General features: G+C 41.6%; 1 long non-coding RNA gene across 1 annotated transcript; it reads left to right on the top strand.

Annotated features, from left to right (window-relative positions):
* Window positions 1-12,843: 12,843 nt before the first annotated feature.
* Window positions 12,844-14,837, top strand: LOC109495050. Its single transcript, XR_002150232.3, has 2 exons — window positions 12,844-13,038; window positions 14,677-14,837. It is a non-coding gene; the product is annotated as an uncharacterized LOC109495050 (long non-coding RNA).
* Window positions 14,838-26,146: the final 11,309 nt, after the last annotated feature.

Below are 26,146 nucleotides of genomic sequence, written 5' to 3'. Positions count from 1 at the left end.
AAGCAGAAAGACAATGAACCCCTGTATTGAGGTAAAAAAAAAATCCTGCAACACTTGGGCTGACTCTGAACTTTAACCTCACTTTTAATCTCACCTGGACCCATGGGCTGACTTTGAATTTTAACTTCGCATTTAACCTTACCCTGACCCTGATGAAGAGGGAGCATGGGGCAAGCTGAGGGCAAAGTGCAGGCTAACAACACCCCCTCCTCCCACCCCCACCACTGTGGGACATGTATGATATTCCTTGGACACTCCTGGCAAAACCAGGAAAGAACAGAAAAAAAAAAAAACAAAACCAAATGGTTAAACTGATAAGAGTCTCCACCAGTCTACCAGGAAAAGGCAATCCCATTATAGTCTAAAGTCCAGGAACTCCCTACTATCTTAATGTTAATGCTTTGCTAAAGGGGAAACCAACCTTAGCTTGACAATATCTAGACCTCCAGTAAGTCTTTAGCATGTGACAGTCTCTTTGAAGACTCTCTCTCCCCCATCTGCATAAAATGGTTACCCCCCACACATACAGTGCAGCTCTTCCTGCCCCTGGGTCCTCTCCCTATGCTTTAATAAAATCACCTTTTTGCACCAAAGATGTCTTTAAGAATTATTTCTTGGCCATCAGCTCTGGACCCCACAAACCCCCCACTACCCCAAAACTTCATCACTGACACTTACCAAGTCCCACTTGACCTTGATCCTGACAATTACAGACACTCTTTTTTTTTTTAATGTTTATTTTTGAGAGAGAGAGAGAGAAAGCAGAGTGTGAGCAGGGGTGGGGAGGGGGAGAGAGAGGGAGACACAGAACTCGAAGCAGGCTCCAGGCTCTGAGCTGTCAGCACAGAGCCTGATGCAGGGCTGGAACTCACAAACTGTGAGATCATGACCTGAGCCGCAGTTGGACGCTTAACCGACTGAGCCACACAGGCACCCCTACAGACACTCTTACTCTCCCAAATGTCCCTGACCCTCATGCTAATATCTCTCATTTTCACCCACATACTGATCCTGATGCTGAACTAGACCCTGAACCTTACCTGACTCTAACTTTCACCCTGATTCTGACCCTGACTCTCAACCGGAATCTTGTTTTGATCTTTACCCTGAAATTGACCCTCACTATGACCTTACTATAACTGTGACATGGACTCTAACTCTCAGCATGTGGCTCACCCTGTGATCATGACCTTTACCTTCACCTTCATATGAACCCTGGCCAAGAAACTTACTAAAGCCCTGGCATTCAGGCTGACTCTGATTCTGAACCTAACACTTCACCTGACCCCTCACACTGACCTTGATCACCAACCTGACACTAACACCCTGACTTTGATCCTGAAGCTGATCCTGACACTACTACTACCAAGACCCTGATACTGACTTAAGCTAGCAAGCTTTCCTGATGATGACTTTCATCCTGACACTGACCCTGTCCCTCAACTTGATCCTTATTCTTACCTGAACCTTCCTCTCACCAAGACCCTGACTATTTTAAGAGTAAAATTGTAGTGTAGGGCTAATGGGTAGCTTGAAAAATAACAGCTTTGTTCTGACACTGAAGGTCAAGAGAAAACAGCTTTGCTTTACTCTTGTAAATTACGCTTCATACTCTTGTAAATCAGGCTTTACCAATGAAGGAAACAAAAGCTCAAAGAAAAGAGCATCAGAGGCAAGGTCAAGGAGATCCACTGGTTGCAACTTAGCGGCAGAAAATCTAAAATAATCACCTCATTCAGCAACTGTTTCTAACTCATCTGGGAACTGTTTCTCTGTTCTGTTCCCAGGTAATGATAAAACTATGTGATTGGCTTTAAAAACTCTATACCCCGGCTGTTCAGGGCTGCACTCTGATCAAGAGTGTTGGTCCCGATCGGTCGGCCTTGCCTCTTATTGCAATAAACTTTGTCATGACTGTCACTGGTGCCCATAGCATTCTGTTTCAGGAGTCGTGTGGATGCAACACTATGAACATGAAACAGACTCTGAACCCCAATATATTCCTCATTATGACTAATCCTGACCATAACTTTCATTCTCAGCCTGATCCTGACTATCACCAAGAATCTGATGTTTATACTGACCTTCACCCAAACCCTGACTTCAAGCCTAAAGCCTACCTATCCCAGACCCTCATCTTCAACTTCACTATACATTTGACCCATATTACTCAATTTCACCATACACCCTATTTTTATTTGACCTTCAACCTAAATCTAAAATAATACCAATACTCAAATTTACTCTGAGACTTTCACATTCACCCTAATACTGATCCTCAAGCTGATCATTATTCTGAACCTCATACTGAACCTGACCAACTTGACCCTGACCCTGAACTTTACCCTGAACCTGACTCTGATAATCACCCTACATTAAAAACAATCTGACCTTGGGGAGCCTGGATGGCTCAGTCAGTTGAGCTTCCAACTTTGGCTTAGGTCATGATCTCATGGTTCATGGGTTCAAGCCTTGCATCAGGCTCTGTGCTGACAGCTCGGAGCCTGGAGCCTGCTTTGGATTCTGTGTCTCCTTTTCTCTCCACCTCTCCCATGCTCATGCTCTGTCTCTCTCTCTCTCTCTCAAAAATAAACATTAAAAAAAAAACCCTGACCTTGACTCTGATTCTGAAGCTAACACTGACCTAGAATCAGTATTAACTGAATCTTTACTGACTCTCACCCTGACCTGAATCCAAAGCTAGCCATTACTTTTACCATGAGCTTGATACTCTCACACTTACCTGACTGTGGTCCTCACCGTGTCCTCAGTCTTACCTAATCCTTGATACGACCCTCACTCTGAGGTGGACTCTGAACTTGACAATTATCCTGACCTTGAACTTTATATTGACCCTAACCCTAACCCTCATCTTGACACTCATTCTGACATTAAATTTGACTTGGTTACCATCATGTTGAAACTGACCCTAGTGATGCAGGCTGGCTGGGTCCAAGGACCCAGGGAGGAGCCCATAGGACTAGTCAAAAGGGTCCTTGGCTTCATACATGATAGAAATTTAATGTGAGCTGAGAGGAAGTGAGAGTAGAGTTTATTATAAAGGGGGTGTAGATATGGACAGAGCATCTGGGAGACTTAGAAAGAGTGAGTCTCTTTGCTTGGTTTCTGAGGTTTTTATTGAGGATGGTTATTTGGTGCCTGTGTCTTTTTAGTAACCTAGGAACAAAGATGAGTGTTTAGGTGTTTTCCATAAGTCACTTATGCCCTAGAGCTAGGGGTCTTGATGAGGCAGTGGTCTTGGAAAACATTCATGATGATCCCACAGGTCACTCCTTAGATGTCATCTATTGTGCTGGAAGACTCCAAAGAAATCATTAAATCCTTGATCTTCACAAGGAGGACACATATTATCTGTTCTATAAAGCATGCATAAGGTGGGAGTGTAGGTCCTAGCAAGAATAGAAGCAAAAATAGGAGCAAAAAAATTCAGTTTTTCATGGGGTCCCTTTAGCTTTCCTGTCTCATTAGGATTACTTTTGACTTGGCACAAAAACAGACACATAGACCAATGGAATAGAATAGAAACCCCAGAACTAGACCCACAAACGTATGGCCAACTCATCTTTGACAAAGCAGGAAAGAACATCCAATGGAAAAAAGACAGCCTCTTTAACAAATGGTGCTGGGAGAACTGGACAGCAACATGCAGAAGGTTGAAACTAGACCACTTTCTCACACCATTCACAAAAATAAACTCCAAATGGATAAAGGACCTAAATGTGAGACAGGAAACCATCAAAACCTTAGAGGAGAAAGCAGGAAAAGACCTCTCTGACCTCAGCCGTAGCAATCTCTTACTCGACACATCCCCAAAGGCAAGGGAATTAAAAGCAAAAGTGAATTACTGGGACCTTATGAAGATAAAAAGCTTCTGCACAGCAAAGGAAACAACCAACAAAACTAAAAGGCAACCAACGGAATGGGAAAAGATATTCGCAAATGACATATCGGACAAAGGGCTAGTATCCAAAATCTATAAAGAGCTCACCAAACTCCACACCCGAAAAACAAATAACCCAGTGAAGAAATGGGCAGAAAACATGAATAGACACTTCTCTAAAGAAGACATCCGGATGGCCAACAGGCACATGAAAAGATGTTCAGCGTCGCTCCTTATCAGGGAAATACAAATCAAAACCACACTCAGGTATCACCTCACGCCAGTCAGAGTGGCCAAAATGAACAAATCAGGAGACTCCAGATGCTGGCGAGGATGTGGAGAAACGGGAACCCTCTTGCACTGTTGGTGGGAATGCAAATTGGTGCAGCCGCTCTGGAAAGCAGTGTGGAGGTTCCTCAGAAAATTAAAAATAGACCTACCCTATGACCCAGCAATAGCACTGCTAGGAATTTATCCAAGGGATACAGGAGTACTGATGCATAGGGCCACTTGTACCCCAATGTTCATAGCAGCACTCTCAACAATAGCCAAATTATGGAAAGAGCCTAAATGTCCATCAACTGATGAATGGATAAAGAAATTGTGGTTTATATACACAATGGAGTACTACGGGGCAATGAGAAAAAATGAAATATGGCCTTTTGTAGCAACGTGGATGGAACTGGAGAGTGTGATGCTAAGTGAAATAAGCCATACAGAGAAAGACAGATACCATATGGTTTCACTCTTATGTGGACCCTGAGAAATTAACAGGAACCCATGGGGTAGGGGAAGGAAAAAAAAAACAGGTTAGAGTGGGAGAGAGCCAAAGCATAAGAGACTCTTAAAAACTGAGAACAAACTGAGGGTTGATGGGGGGTGGGAGGGAGGAGAGGGTGGGTGATGGGTATTGAGGAGGGCACCTTTTGGGATGAGCACTGGGTGTTGTATGGAAACCAATTTGTCAATAAATTTCATATAAAAAAATAAATTATTTCAGTAAAAAAAATAAATAAATAAAAAAAATTAAAAAAAAAAAAAAAAAAAGGATTACTTTTGACTGACCTTCACTCTGCCACCAAACATGATACAGACCTAATTCTGTCAAATGACTCTCACTTTAACTCCTATCCTGACTCTGGCCTAAAAACTGACCCTGACCTTTACACAGGATATGACCCTGAACCACACCCAACACTGACTATGACTATGTTCCTGATATTTAACCTGACTCTGACCTCGATTTTTGTGCAAACACTGACTCTGATTCTCACCCTCAACATGACCCTGAGCTGATCCCTGACTCTGTCTGTGACCATCACACTATTCCTCGTCCTCTCTATGAAGCTAATCAACCTGATCCTGACTGTGATGATCACCCTGACTCTGACCCAAACCCTTACTCTGAAGATGAATCTTTATCTTGACCTTTACTTAATGCTTACTCTGACTCTGACACTCAAAATCACCCTAAACTCAACTGTCAACCTTACGCTCACCATTAACCTAACATTACTCAGATCCTGATCCTCATCAAGACCCTGATACTTGCCCCAGCCTTTCCCTGAACCTTGCTGAAACTTCATGTACCCACTCTTCTTGACCCTGATCGTCATTGTGACCCTGAAACAGACACTGAAACTCATTCTCACCCTGACCCTTACTTCTCTTGCTCATACAACTCTGACCCTGACTCTCATATTCACTATGCTACTGACTATGACCCTTAACTTGACCATGATCCTGATCCTCTCCTTGACACTTTTACCCAAACCATTCACTGAATATTAAACCTATACATATCTTAGACTTGATCCATATCTCTTTATGAATAGTTCATGAAAGGTTCATACAAATACTTTCTCTGAGTCTGTCACTTGTGTTTGCATTCTCTTGAAGATCTTATACTTCTAACAAAAGCTAATTCAAAATGTATCACATACCTAAATGTAAAGCACAAAAGTATAAAACTTTATGAGCAAATATAGGAGAAAATCTGGGTGACCTCAGGTTTGGTGGTGAATTTCTAGATATAACACCAAAAGGATAATCCACAAAAAAAAATATGAGAAGTTGGATTTTATTATAATTAATGGGATAAAATATTCGTAAAACACATATCTGATAAATGAAGTGTACCCAAAATATACAAATAATTCTTAGAATTCAACCAGAAAACAACTTGATTTTATTTTTATTTTATTTTTAGAAGAATATTTATTTATTTTTGAAAGACAGAGAGAGTGTGAGAGCCAGGGAGAGGTAGAGAGAAAGGAGGACAGAGGATCCGAAGTGGGCTCTGCACCGACAGCAGACAGCCACATGTGGGGCTCAAACTCACGAACTGTAAGATCATGACCTGAGCTGAAGTTGGTCTCTTGACCAACTGAGCCACCCAGGCACCCCAGAAGACAACTCAATTTTTAAAAATGGGCAGAGACATGAACAGACCATTCATGAGGAAGATACACATATGGCAAGCAAGGATATAAAAAGATGCTCCCCATTATCTATCATTAGGCAAGTGCAAATTAAAACAACAATGTAATACCACTATACACCTATTAGAATGGCTAAAATACAAAACAGTGACTAGACCAAATGCTGGTGAGGAAGTGGAACAACAGAAATTCTCAGCATTGCATACAAATGGATACATATAGAAATATTCAGGGACACCTGGGTGGCTCAGTTCGTTAAGTGTCCAACTGGTCAGGTCATGATCTCTGTGACAGCTCAGAGCCTGGAGCCTGCTTTGGATTCTGTGTCTCCCTCTCTCTCTGCCCCTCCCCTGCTCATGCTCTGTCTCTCTGTCAATAATAAATAAACATTAAAAATTAAAAAAGAAAGATTTATAGATATGTGTATATACATAGGTTGTATACAAACATAGATTTCCTTGTTCTGTCAGCTGAGAGGACCAAAAAGTAAAAACAATAGGCACATGCATACCATTTATAATCACCCAAAACTGGAAGCAACCATGATGTCTTTCAATAGGTGACTGGATAAACTCATTTACACCTTTACAATGGAATATAATTTGGCAATGAAAAGAAATGAGCTGTTAAGCTGTAAAAATACATAGCAGAACCTTAAATATATGGCTAAGTGAACAAGGCCAATATGAAAATGCTACATACTGCATGATTTTACTTATGTGACATTCTGGAAATGGTAAAACTATAGAGACAGTTAAAAAAAAAAACCAGTGGGTGTCAGGGAGGAAGCAGGAGGCAGAGAAGTTAACTAGAGGAAGCATAAAAGATTTCTTTGGGTGGTGAAACTATTCTGTATGATACTGTTGTGGTGGATATGTGGCATTATTCATTTTTCAAAATCCATAGAACTTTACAACATGAGTGAACTTTAATGTATGAAAAGTTAAAGAAAAATTATTTAGTTAAGTCTAAAGGTTTCAGGAAAGAATGCAGAATGTGATAAGATAATCCAATTGTATTATAAATGTACAAAATAGCCTCTCTGAAGGGGATAGAGGAATGAAATGAGTTAACCTAAGTGACTTTGGAAATGATGGAGTCTAAAAGACTAAGGCAGAAGTAATTGCACATAAACACTGTACTCTGATAAAATTATTTCCCACAGAAGTGCAAGTTAATAATTCTGATACTGTTATACATGCACACTGTAATTAAACAATGAAGTGAACAGATGGTTGGAATTTGGTTTCTCAGTGTTGGGGTGGGAATTGAGAGGACAGGCAAGGAGGAGTTTAGAATGATCCATGTGGCAGTGGATTAGAGTTAGAAATATTGTGAACATATTTGTAGGAGGGAAGTCAGCATTATGGCAGCATAAGTTGTTCCTTTTTTTCTCTCCCCCTTTAAAATGAACTAATTAGCATTCATAACTGAACAAATGTGCCTCTGTACATTACATCAAATAATCCAGGAGGTTTCTAGCCCACATCTCTATCTGAGAATAAACAAAGAGAACTTTGGTAAGGACTGCAGATTCAAAGGAGTCAGCAAACCTGCTCCACTCCCACTCACCACAATTGAGGGAAAAAAGAACGTGGAGAATGCAAAACTGGAAGATACACACCAACAAGAGAGAGTTCGTGGAAGAATTCCCCCCTCAGCTTGCCTGAGATGTGCCTTGCAAGATACTAAAAAGAATTCTTCATGCTGAAGTAAAAAAAAAAAAATGTTAATTAGAGGTATAAAAACATGTGAAAGTAACATTCTAGTAAAAATGAAAGATACCCAGAAATAGAAAACTGTAATTCTAGTTAGAATGGTGTATTAACTACAAAATGGTAATATAAAGGCTAAAGAAAAAGAGTATTAAAAATAACTATAGCTGGGGGCGCCTGAGTGGCTCAGTCCGTCAAGCATCTGACTATTGGTTTTGGCTCAGGTCATGATCTCACAGTTTGTGGGATTGAGCCCCACATCGGGCTCCTTCCTGACGGCATGGAGTCTGCTTGGGATTCTCTCTCTCCCTCTCTGCTCTTTCCCTGTTAACACTCTCTCTCAAAATAAATAAATAAACTTTAAAAAATTAAAAAATAACGACTATAGCTTAGAAATAAACCAATGCCTGTATGGTCAATTAATTTACCACAAAGGAGACAAGAATATAAAATGGGGAAAGGATAGTATCTTCAATAAATGGTATCAGGGTGCCTGGGTAGCTTAGTTGGTTAAGCATCCAACTTCAGCTCAAGTCATGATCTCGTGGTTCATGAGTTTGAGCCCGCATCAGGCTCTGTGCTGACAGCTCAGACCCTGGAGCCTGCTTCAGATTCTGTGTCTCCCTCTCTCTCTGCTCCTCCCCTGCTCATGCTCTGTATCTCTCTCTCTCTCTGTCAAAAATAAATAAACCTTAACAATAAAAAAATGGTATTGGAAAAACTAGACAGCCAATATAAAAGAATGAAACTGACCACTACCATATACCACATACAAAAATCAACTCAAAATGGATTGAAGACTTGAATATAAGAGCTGAAATCATACAATTCCTAGAAGAAAACATAGGGAATAAATTATTTGCCATCAGTCTTGGCAATGAATTTTTGGATTTAATATCAAAAGCAAAGCAACAAAAGCAAAAGTGAACAAGTGGGAGTACCTCAAACTAAAAAGCTCTTGCCCAGTAAATGAAGCTCTTAGTGAAATGAGATGAAATGAAATGAAATGAAAAAGAAATCTAAACAGAATCACATATTTGCAAATTTTAACCAGCAAGGGGTTAATATTCAAAATATAAAAAGAACTAATACAATTCAATAGCAAAAAGCCAAACCTCATTCTGCCTCATTAAAAAATGGGCAGAAGTGGGAAGAGTTAAGATGGCAGAGAAGTAGGGGGGCCCTGGGCTTTCCTTTTCCTCAAACATAGCTGTATTGAGGTCAGATCACTTGGAAAACTCAGAAAATCTGTCTGTGGAGTGGCAAAAAGATCTCAGCAGTTGGGGGAGAGAGCTTGGCAGGTGCGAGCATTTAGAGTTCAAACTCTTTTGGAAGTGCTCAACTTTCTCCAGAGCAGAGCTGTGGCGTGCACTCCTGGGAAGGAGGGAATTGGTCCTGGAGTGCATAGCATGGTGCAGGGATCTCTGGGGAGCACTGGGAGAGAACATTTACTTTCCTTTTGGAAGAAGGTTTATTGCCTCCCAAGGACTAAAGATCCTGCAGGTGCCAGCCAAAGGCCTTTCATCAGCAGGGGACAGTTGAGTGATGTTGAGCATTTTCTCATGTGTCGGTTGGCCATCTGGATGTCTTCTTTGGAAAAGTATCTATTCATCCCTTTTGCCCATTTCTTCACTGGATTATTTGTTTTTTGGGTGTTGGGTTTGATAAGTTCTTTACAGATTTTGGATACTGACCCTTTATCCAATATGTCACTTGCAATTATCTTCTCCCATTCCATCCGTTGTCTTTTAGTTTTGCTGATTGTTTCCTTTGCTGTGCAGAAGATTTTTATTTTGATGAGTCCCCAATATTTCATTTTTGCTTTTGTTTCACTTGTCTCAGGAGATATGTCAAGTAAGATATTGCTGCAACTGAGGTCAGAGGTTCTTGCCCGTTCTCTCCCCTAGGATTTTGATGGCTTCCTGTCTTACATTAGGTCTTTCATCCATTTTGAGTTTACTTCTGTGTATGGTGTAAAAAAGTGGTCCAGGTTCATTCTTCTGCATGTCACTGTGCAGTTTTCCCAACACCATTTGGTGAAGAAACTGTCTCTTTTCAATTGGATACTCTTTCCTGCTTTGCCAAAGATAAGTTTGCCATACATTTATGGGTCCATTTCTGGGTTCTCTATTCTGTTCCATTGATTTATGTGTCTGTTTTTGTGCCAGCACCATGCTGTTTTTATGATTACCTCTTTGTAATACAGCTTAAAGTCTGGAATTGTGATGCCTCCTGGTTTGGTTTCTTTAAAATTTTTTTTTAATGTTTATTTATGAGAGAGAGAGAGAGAGAGAGAGAGAGAGAGAGAGAGAGAGAGAGAAAGGACCAGAGAGAGAGGGAAACACAGAATTTAAAGCAAGCTCCAGGCTCTGAGCTGTCAGCACAGAGCCTGACGCAGGGCTCAAACTCATTAACCAGGAGATCATGACCTGAGCTGAAGTTGGACTCAACCGACTGAGCCACACAGGTGCCCCACCAGTTGGTTCTTTTTCAACATTACTTTGGCTTTTTGGGTCCTTTTCTGGTTCCATACACATTTTGGAATTGTTTGTTCTATCTCTGTGAAGAATGCTGTAGTAGTTTGATAGGGATTGCACTGCAGATATAGATCTCTTTGGGGACTTTTGACATTTTAACAATATTTGTCCTTGAAATCCATGGACATGGAATACTTTTCCATTTCATTGTGTGTTCTTCAATTTCTTTCATAAGCTTTCTGTAGTTCTCAGTGTATAGATTGCTTTCCTCTTTAGTTACGTTTATTCCTATGTATTTTATACTTTTCGGTGCAATTGTAAATGGGATCGATTCCTTGATTTCCCTTTATGCTGCTTCATTATTGGTGTATAGAAATGCCATGGATTTCTGTACATTGATTTTATATCCTGTGATTTTGCTGACTTCATGTATCAGTTCTAGCAATTTTTTTGGTGTAGTCTTTTGGGTTTTCCACGTAGAGTATCATGTCGTCTCTGAAGAGTGAAAGTATGACTTCTTCCTGCTGATTTGGCTGGCTTTTATTTCATTTTGTTGTCTGATTGCTGAGGCTGGGACTTCCAACAGTATGTTGAACAACAGTGGTGAAGGTGGACATCCCTGTCATGTTCCTGCCTTAGGAAGAAAGCTATCAGTTTTTCCCCATTGAGGATGATATTAGCTGTGTATCTGTCATTTATGGCCTTTTTGACATTGGGGTAAATTCCATATATCCTTACGTTCTTGAGGGTTTTTACCAAGAATGATGCTGTATTTTGTCAAATGCTTTCTCTGCATCTATTGAGAGGATCATGTGGTTCTCTTTTATTAATGTGATGGATCACAGATATTGAACCAGCCCTGCATCCCAGGAATAATTCCCACTTGATTGTGGTGAATACTTTTTTTAAATGTATTGTTGGATCCAGTTTGCTAGTATCTTGTTGTGAATTTTTGCACCCAGGTTCGTCAGGGACATTGGCCTATAATTCTCCTTCTTAGTGGGGTCTTTGGTTTTGAAATCAAGATAAGGCTGGCCTCGTAGAATGAGTTTGGAAGTTTTCCTTCCATTTTTATTTTTCGGAACAGCTTCAAAAGATAAGGTGGTAAGTCTTTTAAATGTTTGGTAGAATTCCCCTAGAAAGACATTTGGCCCTGGATTCTTTTTTCTTGTGAGATTTTTGATTACTGATTTAATTTCTTTACTGGTTATGGGTCTGTTCAAATTTTCTATTTCTTCCTGTTTCAGTTTTTGTAGTTTATATGTTCTAAGAATTTGTCCATTTCTTCCAGAATGCCCAATTTTTTTGGCATGTAATTGGGCACAATATTCTCTTATTATTGTTTGTATTTCTGTGGTGTTGGTTGTGATCTCTCCTCTTTCATTCATGATTTTATTTATTTGGGTCGTCTCCTTTTTCTTTTTTATCAGTCTGGCTAGGGGTTTATCAATTTTGTTAATTCTTTCAAAGAACCAGCTTCTGGTTTCATGGATCTGTTCTACTATTTTTTTTATATATCATTGATTTCTGCTCTAATCTTTATTATTTCCTGTTTCCTGATGATTTTGGGCTTTATTTGCCATTCTTTCTCAGGCTCCTTTGTGATGTAAGGTTGAGTTGTGTATTTGAGACTTTTCTTCTTTCTATAGGAAGGCCTGGATTTCTATATACCTCCCCCTTATGACCCCCTTTGCTGCATCCCAGAGGATTTAGACTGTTATGTTTTAATTTTCTTTGGCTTCCATGTATTTTTTAGTTTCTTCTATAATTTCTTGGTTAACCCATTTATTCTTTAGTAGGATGTTCTATAATCTCCCAGTATTTGTGGTCTTTCCAAATTTTTTCTTATGGTTTATTTCAAATTTCATAGCATTGTGGTCTGAAAATATGCATGGTATATTCTTGATCTTTTTGTACTTGTTGAGGGCTGATTTGTGACCCAGTATGTGATTTATTATGGAGTTCCATGTGCACTTGAGAAGAATGTGTATTCTGCTGCTTTAGGATGAGATGTTCTGAATATATGTTATGTCCATCTGGTACAGTAGAAACAGCCATTGTTTCCTTGTTGATTTTCTGCTTAGATGGTCTGTCAATTTCTATAAATGGGGTGTGAAAATCCCCTACTATTATGGTATTATTATCAATGAGTTTGTTTATGTTTGTGATTAATTGATTTATATATTTGGGTGTCTTGCATAGATATTATCCCAGAAGGGAATTCAGGTAGGGGATCCTAGGTAGTGAAGTCACTTCCTTGACAATACACCCCAACAGAACTTGGAACACCAGTAACCAGGCATGCATATTCTAGTACAATCCCATGCCAGGCTTATTAGGCTGGAGACACTCCATAGTGAAAGATGTTCTTTTGCTGTTTGCTGGATTACTGGGGCTCTGGCTTCCAGAAGTTTTTTTGGATGTTGGAAGCATTGGCTCAACTCTCACTCCGAATGCCTCAGGCTTTTTCAGGAAGTTCCATAAAGTAATACAGAGTGGTCTAGGTAAGTTCAGTTCAGGTCAGGTCACCTCTCTGATCCATTCCTGGGAAGTCCCATCCCCTACTTTTCAGTTTCAAGGAAAGATGGACATGTGGGGAGGTCCTGCCCTGATCTTGAGGAGGTTGGAGGCAGTGGATACCCTGGTGTCCCATCATGTCCACACTGATGTCATGGTGGGTAGGGTAGAAAAAGGATTCCTGGGGTGCCTCTTACCTGTACCAGGGTTCATCCAAGGTCCTCAAACTATGTGGTTTTTCCTCTTTGGTGGAGGTCTGTGCACATTGTGGTGTGGTATGTCTGGAATAGAGTCACCTGGGTCTGAGGACCAGTAAAGGCAGCCAGACAGGGCTCTGAGGCCACCTACTCAGCTGCTGGGCACTGTCTTTAGGGAAGGAGCTGAACAATGAGATAATTTGCTCCACTTCCATGAAGGACAGGAGGATGCCCCACACCACCAACAGGATGCAGCACTGGCTCAGGGCGAGTGTAGGTACAGGGAGACCCAAAACCTAGGTCCCAGAGGTAGCTAAAAGGATTCCAAGTCCTAGAAGCCACACTGATACTCCCCTTGTCTCCTTCACAGACTTCTGCTCCAAGATGACTCTGGATCCCCATTTTCTCCTCAAACTTGCCCTCATGGCCCAGCCCCTGCCATGGCCAGATGCGAAGTCACTGTCCACTTATTTGTAGGAATATCAGAAAAGAGACCTGGCACCATTTCATGTCCCATTCAGTCTAGAGTATTTTTGCATTGTTGTACATATTTTCCTAACTCCTGTTCCCAGGTGTCCCTGTTGGCCTGACCATCCTTCCATACCTTCTTTAAATCTGGCACATGATCATGATGAGGGAGATTTTTGCCCAAAGGGACATGGGGTTCACAGTAGTAGGTCTGCTGCTCTGCAGTTTGGTTGCCAAGGGACACATCCCTGGGGTCCCTCCAAGTCAGGAGCAGGAGCCTCACTGGGCTGCATGGCATTCTAGAAGGGAGACCAGTTATCACACCCATTCATCCCTTCACTGATGCAGGACTTTGACATGATTCCCTTCTGTTACCATGTCACAGTGCTGCACGGAACATCCCACATGTCCTATTATCTTAATCCCTCCTACCCCAGAAAAAGTTTCTGTCTTCTCATCTCTAGAATGGGATGTATTGTCAGAAATCGCAGGGTCGGGGTGCCTGGGTGGCTCAGTCAGTTGAGTGTCCAACTTCGGCTCAGGTCATAATCTCACAGCTTGTGAGTTTGAGCCCCGCATCAGCCTCTGTGCTCAGAGCCTGGAGCCTGCTTCAGATTCTGTGTCTCCCTCTCTCTTTGCCCCTAACCCACTCGCATTCTGTCTCTGTCTCTCTCAAAAATAAATAAACATTAAAGAAAATCACAGGGTCTATGCTGGTAATGCAAGGAGGTGCCGTCAATAGCTAACAATCTGACTTGAGATACTAACATGCTTGGTCATTCCCCACCTAAAATTCTAGTTTTAATACCAAGATCCTTTTTTTCAACTGTGGGCACCTATTTCTCTCTCTTGCCACAAGTCACTGAGGGCTTGGGGGTTTGGTCTGCATTCTGGACCCCAACCCTTCTAGTGGCGATGGTGTTGTCTCTGACTGTGTGTCCCTCCTCTATTCCACCTCAGGGTAAAAATGCCTCAACTGTGAACATGAATGAGACCTGTGCAGTGTGGACCACCCAGGCAGGCCTGCTGAAGAAGCAAGTTTGACATCAGGTGCCCACCTTCCTTGCAGAGACCCTACCTATGTCTCCACATTTCTGGGCACATACAGAGCTTTTTCACCACCCAACAGGTGCTGGAAGTCTTGTTTACAAGGTGAGCACCCAGCCTCTCCACAGTTCAGTTGGATTTGGCCATGTACAGGCTTTGAATCTCAGTTTGTTCCTCTGACTGGGGCAGAGTTATAGGGATTCAGTGGGGCTCCACAGGGAAAGTGCACCTGGCCCTGTGGAAAGGTCTGCTGGCAGGGTTGTGCTGTGCTGGGTTATCATTGTCCTTTCTCCATGATGAAGTTTTTGCTTATCCCTCACTATCACCAGGTCTTCATCTGGGCTGTTTTCCCATTTGAAAAGGAGATTTGAGGCTCCACCTGGGGGTCTGAGCCCCACTCAAATATCTGTGATGGGGCTGGTTGGGTTCATTCATTCATCAAACCTACAGGAAGCCCCACCATGTGCAGGCACTTCTTTAGGAACTGACTGTGATCCAATACACAGAGCACAGAGCACCCTGCCCTCTGGGGCTCCATTCTAGTCAGGAGCCAGTGACACTAGATATGACAAGAGGTAGCACCCACAGGACAGTTGATATGATGCCCTCCTGGCTTCCTCTAGGTATGGATGTATTCTTCCTTTCTTTGATGAAAACAATGGATGCCTGGAGCAACAGAAAATATGAATGGGCTTTAGCTAATGCAGGAGGGGCTTCCCTCTCCAAGAGAGCAGTGAAGGGACTGTGAGTTGAAGGGGCTGTTGGACCCTGGATCCCACACATCTGTGATTCCTTTGAGAAGGCAAAGGTCTGAGGGATTCTCCTGGAAACTGGTCCTGGAGAGTCACAGATAGGGTGTGGGCACAGTGTGACAGCAGAGGGGGATAGAAGACAGAGTCAACCCCTAAGAGAGCCCACCCCATACCTCCCCACTCCCAGCCCTGTCTGGACCCACATCCTGGGACTTAGAGAGTATGGGGAGCATCACTCTCACCAATCTGGTGGAACGTCAACAGTGGGTGCTCAGCAAGTGCTCAGGAGACTGACCCAGTGAGGGCTCAGAGACCAGATGTCCTCCACCCTGTGGGGAATTAGTGTCAGTGTGAGGACACCCACATGGGTACCGAGTGAATGAGGCAGCACATAGGCAGAATAGGTAACGTTTGAGGTATTAGGAGGATCCTGGGAAGCCCTGGTAAGAGATAGAGTCCCTTTGTTCCCTATTTGGTCAGGTATTCATGGAGCACTAGTGTATGCAGTGAGGGCAATGAACCAACCAGACACCACTGCCCCTGCCCACGTGGAGTTGAATTCAAGTGGGAAGTGGGTAGGGAGACAGACCAAGGAGTGTGGCTGGCTTACCCGAAGGAGAGAGATAACCACATTATTGGTTAAGGGGTCCCACTCAAAAAGGCTTTTTTAAAAAATATAATTTATTGTCCAATTGACTAACATACAGTGTGTACAGTGTGCTCTTGGTTTTGGGGGTAGATTCCCATGGTTCATTGCTTACATACAACATCCAGTACTCAATTCAACAAGTGCCCTCCATAATGCCCATCACCCATTTTCCCCTCTCCCTACACCCCTATCTACCCTCAGTTTATTCTCTGTACTTAAGAGTCTCTTATGGTTTGCCTCCCTCCCTCTCTATCTTTTCTCATTCCCTTCCCTCATGGTCTTCTGTTAAGTTTCTCAAGTTCCACACATGAGTGAAACATACAATATCTGTCTTTCTCTGACTGACTGATTTCACTTATTACAATACCCTCCAGTTCCATCCGTGTTGCTGCAAATGGCATAATTTCATTCTTTCTCGTTGCCAAGCAGCATTCAATTGTATATATAAACCACATCTTCTTTATCCACTTATCAGTTGATGGACATTTAGGTACTTTCCATAATTTGGCTATTGTTGAGGGTGCTGCCATAAACATTGGGGTATGTGTGCCCCTATGCATCAGCACTCCTGTATCCCTTGGATAAATTCCTCGTAGTGCTATTGATGTGTCATAGGGTAGTTCTATTTTTATTATTTATTATTTATTATTTTTTGACGATTAATTTATTTTATTAGGGATACATCAAAAGAAACATAGTGTACAGTGTTGATATACGGGCCATTTGTGAGGATTCCCACAGTATTTGGCAGTTACCTTATTTTTTCATCAGCCTCCGTCAATTCAGCTTTTCTTTTATACAACAGGGAAACATGCTTTCCTCTAAGATAGCAGACCCAAGGAATTTAATAACATCAAGGAAGTACAAAGGATTATCTTTAGTCATGGAAATGGAATAAACGATGCGTTGAAAATGGAATTAATAGGGGCGCCTGGGTGGCTCAGTCGGTTGAGCGTCCGACTTCGGCTCAGGTCATGATCTCGCAGTCCCTGAGTTCGAGCCCCGCGTTGGCTGATGGCTCAGAGCCTGGAGCCTGCTTCTGATTCTGTGTCTCCCTCTCTCTCTGCCCCTCCCCTGTTCATGCTCTGTCTCTCTCTGTCTCAAAAATAAACGTTTAAAAAAATTAAAAAAATGGAATTAATATAATAGATTTTCAGAAGTGTAGCTGTATTTTCATTTTTTAAAAATTTATACCTGATCCTGTTCTTCCTAACTCACTCCTGTTCCAATTTTGGGGACAAATGAGGTGCTTTTCCCTCCTTCCATCTCTTCCCTTTATTTTCATCTGCTTGGCTATTCATTTTGAGGTAAACAGTGGGAAAAACCTATACTACAGTTTGGTTATGACAGTTATAAATGTGAGTGAGTAAATCAAGAATACAGTGATAGCCAACTTGATTAGGAGTAGGATCAATAATTAACCAGTGTCCACTAAGACAGGGCTTTAACTAGTGTTTTATGACTGCTGCTATAATGATAACATATTTTCCTAATATCTATTTACCTAAAGCCCCTTCACGAGCATCACTGCAGCAACTTATTTTCAGGTTTTCCAGACAATGCAATATGAATATTTATCCTAACACCAATACCATATGAGATGACCTTTTATTTCTTCACACTTCACTTTGCAAGATAAGCATGAAGCTCTTTATTGTCATTAAAAAAATATAATTTATTGTCAAATTGGCTTCCATACTCACCCAGTGCTCATCCCAACAAGTGCCCTCTTCAGTGCCCATCACCCACTTTCCCCTCTCCTCCACTCCCCATCAACCCTCAATTTGTTCTCTGTATTTAAGAGTCTTTTGTGGTTTGTTTCCCTCCCTTTCTGTTTGTAACTTTTTTCCCCCTTCTCTCCCCCATGGTCTTCTGTTAAGTTTCTCAAGATCCACATAAGAGTGAAAACGTGGGTAAATTCCTAGCAGTGCCATTGCTAGGTCATAGGGTAGTTCTATTTTTAATTTTTTGAGAAACCTCCACCCTGTTTTCCAAGGCAGCTGCACCAGTTTACATTCCCACCAACAGTTCAATAGGGTTCCCATTTCTCACATCCTCGCCAGCATCTGTAGTTTCCTGTGTTGTTCATTTTAGCCACTCTGACTGGTGTGAGGTGGTATCTCAGTGTGGTTTTGATTTGTATTTCCCTGATGATGAGTGAAGTTGAACATCGTTTCATGTGTCTGTTGGCCCTCTGGATGTCTTCTTTGGAAGAGTCTATTCATGTCTTCTGCCCATTTGTTCACTGGATTATTTGTTTTTTGGGTACTGATTTTGGTAATTTCTTTGTAGATTTTGGATACAAGCCCTTTATCTGATATGTCATTGGAAAATACCTTTTCCCATTCTGTCCACTGCTTTTTAGTTTTGTTGATTGTTTCCTTTGTAATGAAGAAATTTTTTTCTTAACGAGGTCCCAATAGTTCATTTCTTGCTTTTTATTCCCTTGCCTTTGGAGATGTGTCAAGCAAGAAATTGCTGCAGCTGAGGTCAAAGAGGTTGTTGCCTGCTTTCTCCTCTAGGGTTTTGATGGTTTCCTGTCTAACATTTAGGTCTTTCATCCATTTTGAGTTTACTTTTGTGTATGGTGTAAGAAAGTGGTGCAGGTTCATTCTTCTGCATATTGCTGTCCAGTTCTCCCAGCACCATTTGCAAGAGAGACTGTCTTGTTCCCATTGGATGTTTTGCCCTGTTTTGTCAAAGATTAGTTTGCCATTTGTGGGTCTGATTCTGGGTTCTCAATTCTATTCCATTAGTCTATGTGTCTTTTATGGTATTGTGCCAATACCATACTGTCTTGATAATTACAGCTTTATAGTAGAGGCTAAAGTCTGTGATTATGATACCTCCCACTTTGGTGTTCTTCTTCAATAGTACTTTGGCTATTTGGGGTCTTTAGTGGTTCCATACAAATTTTAAGGTTGTTTGTTCTAGCTTTGAGGAGAATGCTGGTGTAATTTTGATTGGGATTGCATTGAATGTGTAGATTGCTTTGGGTAGTATTGACATTTTAACAATACTTATTCTTCCAATCCATGAGCATGGAATATTTTTCCATTTCTTTGTGTCTTCTTCAATTTCCTTCATAAGTTTTCTATAGTTTTCAGCATACAGATCTTTTACATCTTTGGTTAGGTTTATTCCTAGGTATTTTAAATTTCTTGGTGCAATTGTGAATGGGATAAATTTCTTTCTCTTTCTGTTGCTTCATTATTGGTGTATAGAAATGAAACCGATTTCTGTACTTGGATTTTGTACCCTGCGACTTTGGCAAATTCATGTATCAGTTGTAGAAGTCTTTTGGTGGAGTCTTTCAGGTTTTCCACGTAGAGTATTATGTCATGTGCGAAAAGTGAAAGTTTGACCTCTTCTTTGCCAATTTGATGCCTTTTATTTCAGTTTGTTGTCCAATTTCTTTTTTTAATTTTTTAAATGTTTATTTATTTTTGATAGAGACAGAGTGTGAACAGATGAAAGGCAGACACAGAATCAAAGCAGGTTCCAGCTCTGAGTTGTCAGCACAGAGCCTGACGCGGGGCTTGAACCCACAAACTGTGAGATCATGACCTGAGCCAAAGTCAGATGCTTAACTGACTGAGCCACCCAGGCGCCCCTGTCTGATTTCTGATGCTAGGACTTCCAACAGTATGTTAAACAACAGTGGTGAGAGTGGACATCCCTGTCGTGCTCCTGATCTCAGGGGGAAAGCTCTCAGTTTTTCCCCATTGAGGATGATATTAGCTGTGGGCTTTTCATATATGGCTTTTATGAAGTTTAATTGTGTTCCTTCTATCTTTCTTGAGGGTATTTATTAAGAAAGGTTGCTGAATTTTGTCAAGTGCTTTTTCTGCATCTATTGACAAGAATCAGAATCAAAGGTTCTTATCCTTTCTTTTATTAGTGTTATGTATCACATTGATTGATTTGTGACTATTGAACCAGCCCTGCAGCCCAGGAATGAATCCTACTTGATCATGGTGAATAATTCTTTTTATATGCTGTTGAATTTGATTTGTTAGTATGCTGTTGAGAATTTTTGCATCCATGTTCATCAGGGATATTGGCCTGTAATTCTGCTTTTTTCCTAGGTCTCTGTCTGGTTTGGGAATCAAGGTAATGCTGGCTTCAAAAAATGAGTCTGAAAGTTTTCTTACCATTTTTATTTTTTGGAACAGCTTGAGAAGGATAGGTATTAACTCTGCTTTAAATGTCTGGTAGAGGGGCGCCTGGGTGGCGCAGTCGGTTAAGCGTCCGACTTCAGCCAGGTCACGATCTCGTGGTCGGGAGTTCGAGCCCCGCGTTGGGCTCTGGGCTCATGGCTCAGAGCCTGGAGCCTGTTTCCGAGTCTGTGTCTCCCTCTCTCTCTGCCCCTCCCCCGTTCATGCTCTGTCTCTCTCTGTCCCAAAAATAAATAAACGTTGAAAAAAAAAATTAAAAAAAAAATAAATAAATGTCTGGTAGAATTCCCCTGGGAAGCCATCTGGCCTGGACTCTTATTTGTTGGGAGATTTTTGATAACTGATTCAATTTCTTTACTAGTTATGGGTCTGTTCAAATTTTCTTTCTTTCCATTTGAGTTTTGGTAGCATGGGGTGCTTAGGAATTTGTCCATTTCTTCCAGGTTGTCCAATTTGTTGACACATAATTTTTCATAGTATTCTCTGATATTGCTTGTATTTTTGAAGGATTGGTTTTCATTTGTGATTTTATCTATTTGTGTCCTCTCTCTTTTATTTTTGAGAAGTCTGGCTAGGGGTTTATCAATTTTGTTTATTTTTTCAAAAAACCGACTCTTGGTTTCATTGATCTGCTCTACTGTTTTTTTTAGATTCTATATTGTTTATTTCTGCTCTGATCTTTATTATTTATCTTCTTCTGCTGGATTTGGGGTGTCTTTGCTGTTCTGCCTTTATTTCCTTTAGGTGTGCTGTTAGATTTTGTATTTGGGATTTTTCTTGTTTCTTGAGATAGGCCTGGGTTGCTATGTATTTTCCTCTTAGGATTGCCTTTCCTGCATCCCACAAGGTTTGGACTTTCATGTTTTCATTTTCATTTGTTTCCATATACTTTAAAATTTCTTCTTTAATTGCCTGGTTGACCCATTCATTCTTTAGTGGGATGTTCTTTATCTTGCATGCATTTGGAGGTTTTCCAAACTTTTTCTTGTGGTTGATTTCAAATTTCATAGCATTATGATCTGAAAATATGCATAGTATGATCTCAATTCTTCTAAATTTATTGAGGGCTGTTTCATGAGCCAGTATATGTTCTCTCTTGGAGAATGGTCCTGTGCACTTGAGAGGAATGTGTATTCTCCTAATTTAGGATGAAAAGCTCTGAATATATCTGTCAAGTCCATTTGGTCCAGTGTATCATTCATGGCCATTGTTTATTTATTGATTTTCTGCCTAGGTTATCTGTCCATTGTTGTAAGTAGAGTATTAAAGCCCCCTGCAATTACCACATTCTTACCAATAAGATTACTTATGTTTGGGTGCTTCCTAATTGGGTGTGTAAAAATTTATAATTGTTAGCTATTCTTGATGTATAGATCTCATAATTATGATATAATATCCTTCTTCATTTCTTGTTACAACCTTTAGTTTAAAATCTAGTTTGTCTGATATAAGTACGGCTACTCCAGCTTTCTTCTGACTTCCAGTAGCCTGATAGATAGTTCTCCATCCCCTCACTCTCTTTTTTTAAATTAATTTTATTTTTAATTTTATTTACTTATTTATTTTTAATGTTATTTTTGAGACAGAGAGAGACAGAACATGAATGGGGGAGGGTCAGAGAGAGAGGGAGACACAGAATCTGAAACAGTCTCCAGGGTCCAAGCTGTCAGCACAGAGCCTGACACAGGGCTCGAACTCATGGACCACGAGATCATGACCTAAGCCGAAGTTGGATGCTTAACTGACTGAGTCACCCAGGCACCCCATTAATTTTATTTTTTTAAATTTACATCCAAATTAGCATATAGTGCAACAATGATTTCAGGAGTAGATTTGTTAATGCCCCTTACACATTTAGCCCCTCTGCTTCCCAGTACCCCTCCAGTAACCCTCTGTTTGTTCTCCATAAAGAGTCTCTTATGTTTTGTCCCCCTCCCTGTTTTTGTATTATTTTTGCTTCCCTTACCTTATGTTCATCTGTTCTGTGTCTTAAAGTCCTCATATGAGTGAAGTCGTATGATATTTGTCTTTCTCTGATTGACTAATTTCACTTAATACCCTCTAGTTTCTCCATCCCCCCATTTTCAATCTGAAGGTATCCTCAGGTCTAAAATGGGTCTTTGTAGACAGCAAATAGATGGGTCTTGTTTTTTTTTTTTTTTTAATCCATTCTGATACTCTATGTCTTTTTATTGAAGTATTTAGTCCATTTACATTTAGTGTTATTATTGAAAGATATGGATTTAGAATCATTGTGTTATCTGTAGATTTCATGTTTGTAGTCACGTACCTGGTTCTTTATGGTCTTTGCAACATTCCACTCAGAGTCCCCATTAGGATCTCTTGTAGGGTTGGTTTACTGGTGATGAATTCCTTCAGTTTTTGATTGGGAAAACCTTTATCTCTCCTTCTATTCTGAATGACAGACTTGCTGGATAAAGATTCTTGGCTGCACATTTTTCCTATTCAGCACATTGAAAATTTCCTGCCACTCCTTTCTGGTCTGCCAAGTTTCAGTAGACAGGTCTGCTACTACCCTTATGTGTCTAACCTTGTAGGTTAAAGTCTGTTTATCCCTAGCTGCTTTCAGAATTCTCTCTTTATATTTGTATTTTGTCAGTTTCACTATGATATGTCATGCAGAAGATAGATTCCTGTTATGTCTGAAGGGAATTCTCTATGTCTCCTGGATTTCCTTCCCCAGATGGGAAAGTTCTCAGCTATGATTTGTTCAAGTACACCTTCCACCCCTTACTCTATCCCTTCTTCTTCTGTAACTCCTATGATACAGACATTATTATGTTTCATGAATCACTTACTTGTCTAATTCTCCCCTCATGGTCCAGATTTTTTTTATCTCTCTTTTTCTCAGCTTCATCTTTTCCCATAATTTTATCCTCTATTTCACCTAATCTCCCTCTGCCTCTTCAATCCTCACTCTCTCTGCCTCTAGTTTATTTTGCACTTCATTTACAGCATTTTTAAATTCATCATGACTATTTTTTTAGTGTCTTTATCTCTGCAGAAATCCATTCTGTGCTGTCTTCTATGCTTTTTTCAAGCCAAGCGATTAATCTTATGACTATTATTATAAATTCTAGTTTAGTGATATTCTAAAGAATTGTTTTGATCAATTCTATAGCTGTCATTTCTTCCCAGAATTTCTTTTGGGGATAATTCTTCCATTTTGTCATTTTGGCCAGTTTTCTGTCCTTTATGTGTTTTAAAATCTTGTTATGTGCCCTGCACCTGTGAGCACTACTATGTCAAAGAGGGGTCATGCACTGTCCAGGGCATGGCCCTTCAGGAAGTGTTTTTTGGAGTGTGTTCCTTGCTCTGTTGTTGTAACTTTGGTTGCTTTATCTCCCTACTTGTGATTTTTTGGACCCTCCACCGAGTGTGCTTTGATTTGTTCAATGAAGTAGCCCTGGAAAGGAAAACAAACAAATAAACAAAAAACAAAAACAAAGAAACACACACACACAAACAAAAAAACTCAAAACATACAGAAACACCAGCTACAAGTAAACAATAGGGTAGAGGCGGTGCTGATGGAAAAGGCTTTATCCCATAGAAAGAGAGAAATGACAGGGGAGGGGAAAAAGAAAAGAAAAGAAAATTGACCAGAGAGAGAAACTATATGGCTTAATCCAGAGAGAAAGGAAAATAAAGAAGAAGGTGTAGAACATGTATAAAGAGAATAGATTAAATATGTCTGCTTGAACAAACCAACAACCATAATAACCAGAGAAGAGGAGGGAAGAGATAAGAAGAAGAAAAGGAAGGAAAAAATTGATATATATTAAGAATTGTCTGAGAATGAAATCAGGCAATGCAACAGCGCTGGTCTGGAGGAGGGGCTGTCTGGTTCCTCAGGGTCTATACCGTTCCTGTAGATACCCAGTTACCAGGCACAGAGGGGTGTGGTTTGGTGTAGCCCGGTGCCACCTCCTCTGTGGGTATGGTGTCAGTTCCCTGAAGCCTCACCTTGTTGGTGATGGGTAGAAAAATGGCGACATCCCAGTCTCTCCTCCATGGACCGGATGACCCAAACCACTTTGTTCAGGCCATCCTCACTGTGCTGCAGGTGCGAATGAGGCAGTTTGTCCCACTTCACTGACTCCCATGCCTCCCTGGAGCTTAGTTGGGATTTAAACCCTGATGTCTTAAAAGAGTTCCGCTCCATGTGCCCCGGTTCCAGGGAAGAGTTGCCTCGTGCTGCCTCACAGTGCTGTGTATGTGGTTTATCCCACTCCACTGACTCCTGCACCTCCCTGGCACTCACCTGGGACTTAAACCCCAATGTCTTAAAGGTTCCCACTCATTCTGCCCCAGTTTCAGGGAAGTGCTACTCTATACTGCCAGATATATGGTCTCTGGCCGGCTGCAGGCAGCCTGTGTCCTTTGAATGGTTATATACCTTCTTCCCACAGCATTCCAGGGAGGGGATTGCTTTCTCCCACTGTGGAATGCGCCTCTGAGCTGGTTACCAAGACAGGACTTGATTCTCTCCTCCCCAGGTGTGCGAACCAGGCAGCTGGCCTCAGTCCAGAGAAAACCCTGCAGTTAGAGATTGGATCTTTGTCCTGGTCTGTGGTTTTCCTCTCATCTGGATACAGTCTAATGCTTCCCTGGCCTCTCTTTGTCTTCCCTTTGTCTCTCTGCAGAAGGGGATCCCTCCCCTCTGTTCCTCTGCTGCCCGTTTTATCTCTCACAGTTCACAATCATGCACTTATGGCCTGCCAGGTTGTCCCCTTGGGTCCCTGGGAGGCATCTCTGTCACTTAGCACCCTGGACTCTTGGAGTTCAAAGTCCTTTGGCCTCAACACTGCTGTGTTTGAAGAATGAGGGAACTTTGGGTCCCCCTATTTCTCTACCATGTTGGATCTAGGTCTTCAAAAAGACTTTCTGTCAGCATCCCCCTCAGGGGATAGACCAGGACTATCTCAGGCAGGACTGCCAAATCAGAGGTGAACCAATCCCTGGACAGCCAGAAGTGGGAGGAACAGGAGCCCAGGTCCCCACAAGGGTGCCCTGAGACATCAGTGTGGGAGGAGTCTTTTGCCACTTCTCTATCCCCTGGGCCATCTCCTCCATCCTGGGCACCTGGCTGGACCACTACTCTGAGAATTTTTTCCAGCCCTCTGAATTTCCATGCCTGAAGATGCTGCTGGAATTTGTGGGACTCAACATGTCAGGCTCAGACCTGGAGCACCATGCCCAGCTTCTCCTCTCACGGCTAGAACACATTGAGCCCAATAAGCCAGAGTCTGAGGGTGAGGAGAACTCAGGGTAGGTGATGTGAGCATGTGGAGGGGACAGAGCAAGTCTTCTGAGCAAGTTTCCTGAGACCGCGGTTGGGCTGGGAGCAGTGAGTAGTCTCAGATCACTGTCCCCATGACCTCACATCTGGGGAGACCTCCTGGGGGTGAGTTCTTGGACTCAGATGACACTGACTTGTGGGAGAGGTTTCCCTTATTTGGAAGGGACATGGAAAGTCAATAATGGTGATGATACTTTCTCTTCTTGAAGCTATAGCACCAGCTCCAGAGCAAGATCTAGAATTCCCTCAACAGCTAGCCCCAGCTCCCACTGTGGTGCCCATTGTTACAGTTTTTGAGCCCAAGCTGGCAAAAGCCATCACTCCTGCTGGAGCTTAGCAATTAGAAAAGGCAGCAACCATACCTGCAGTATCAGAGCCAGTGCAGATGGTACTCACAGCTCTGATTCACTGTCAAGAGCTGGAAGAGCCACCTGCATCTTTGGAAGACCTGGAGCATGAGCAGGTTCTAGCCCCAGGTATT

This window comes from Felis catus, chromosome E3 (genome assembly GCF_018350175.1).
Source record: "Felis catus isolate Fca126 chromosome E3, F.catus_Fca126_mat1.0, whole genome shotgun sequence".
NCBI classification, from domain to species: Eukaryota; Metazoa; Chordata; class Mammalia; order Carnivora; family Felidae; genus Felis; species Felis catus.
Note: the sequence above shows the minus strand (reverse complement) of the source record. Positions and strands in the feature narration are given on the sequence as shown.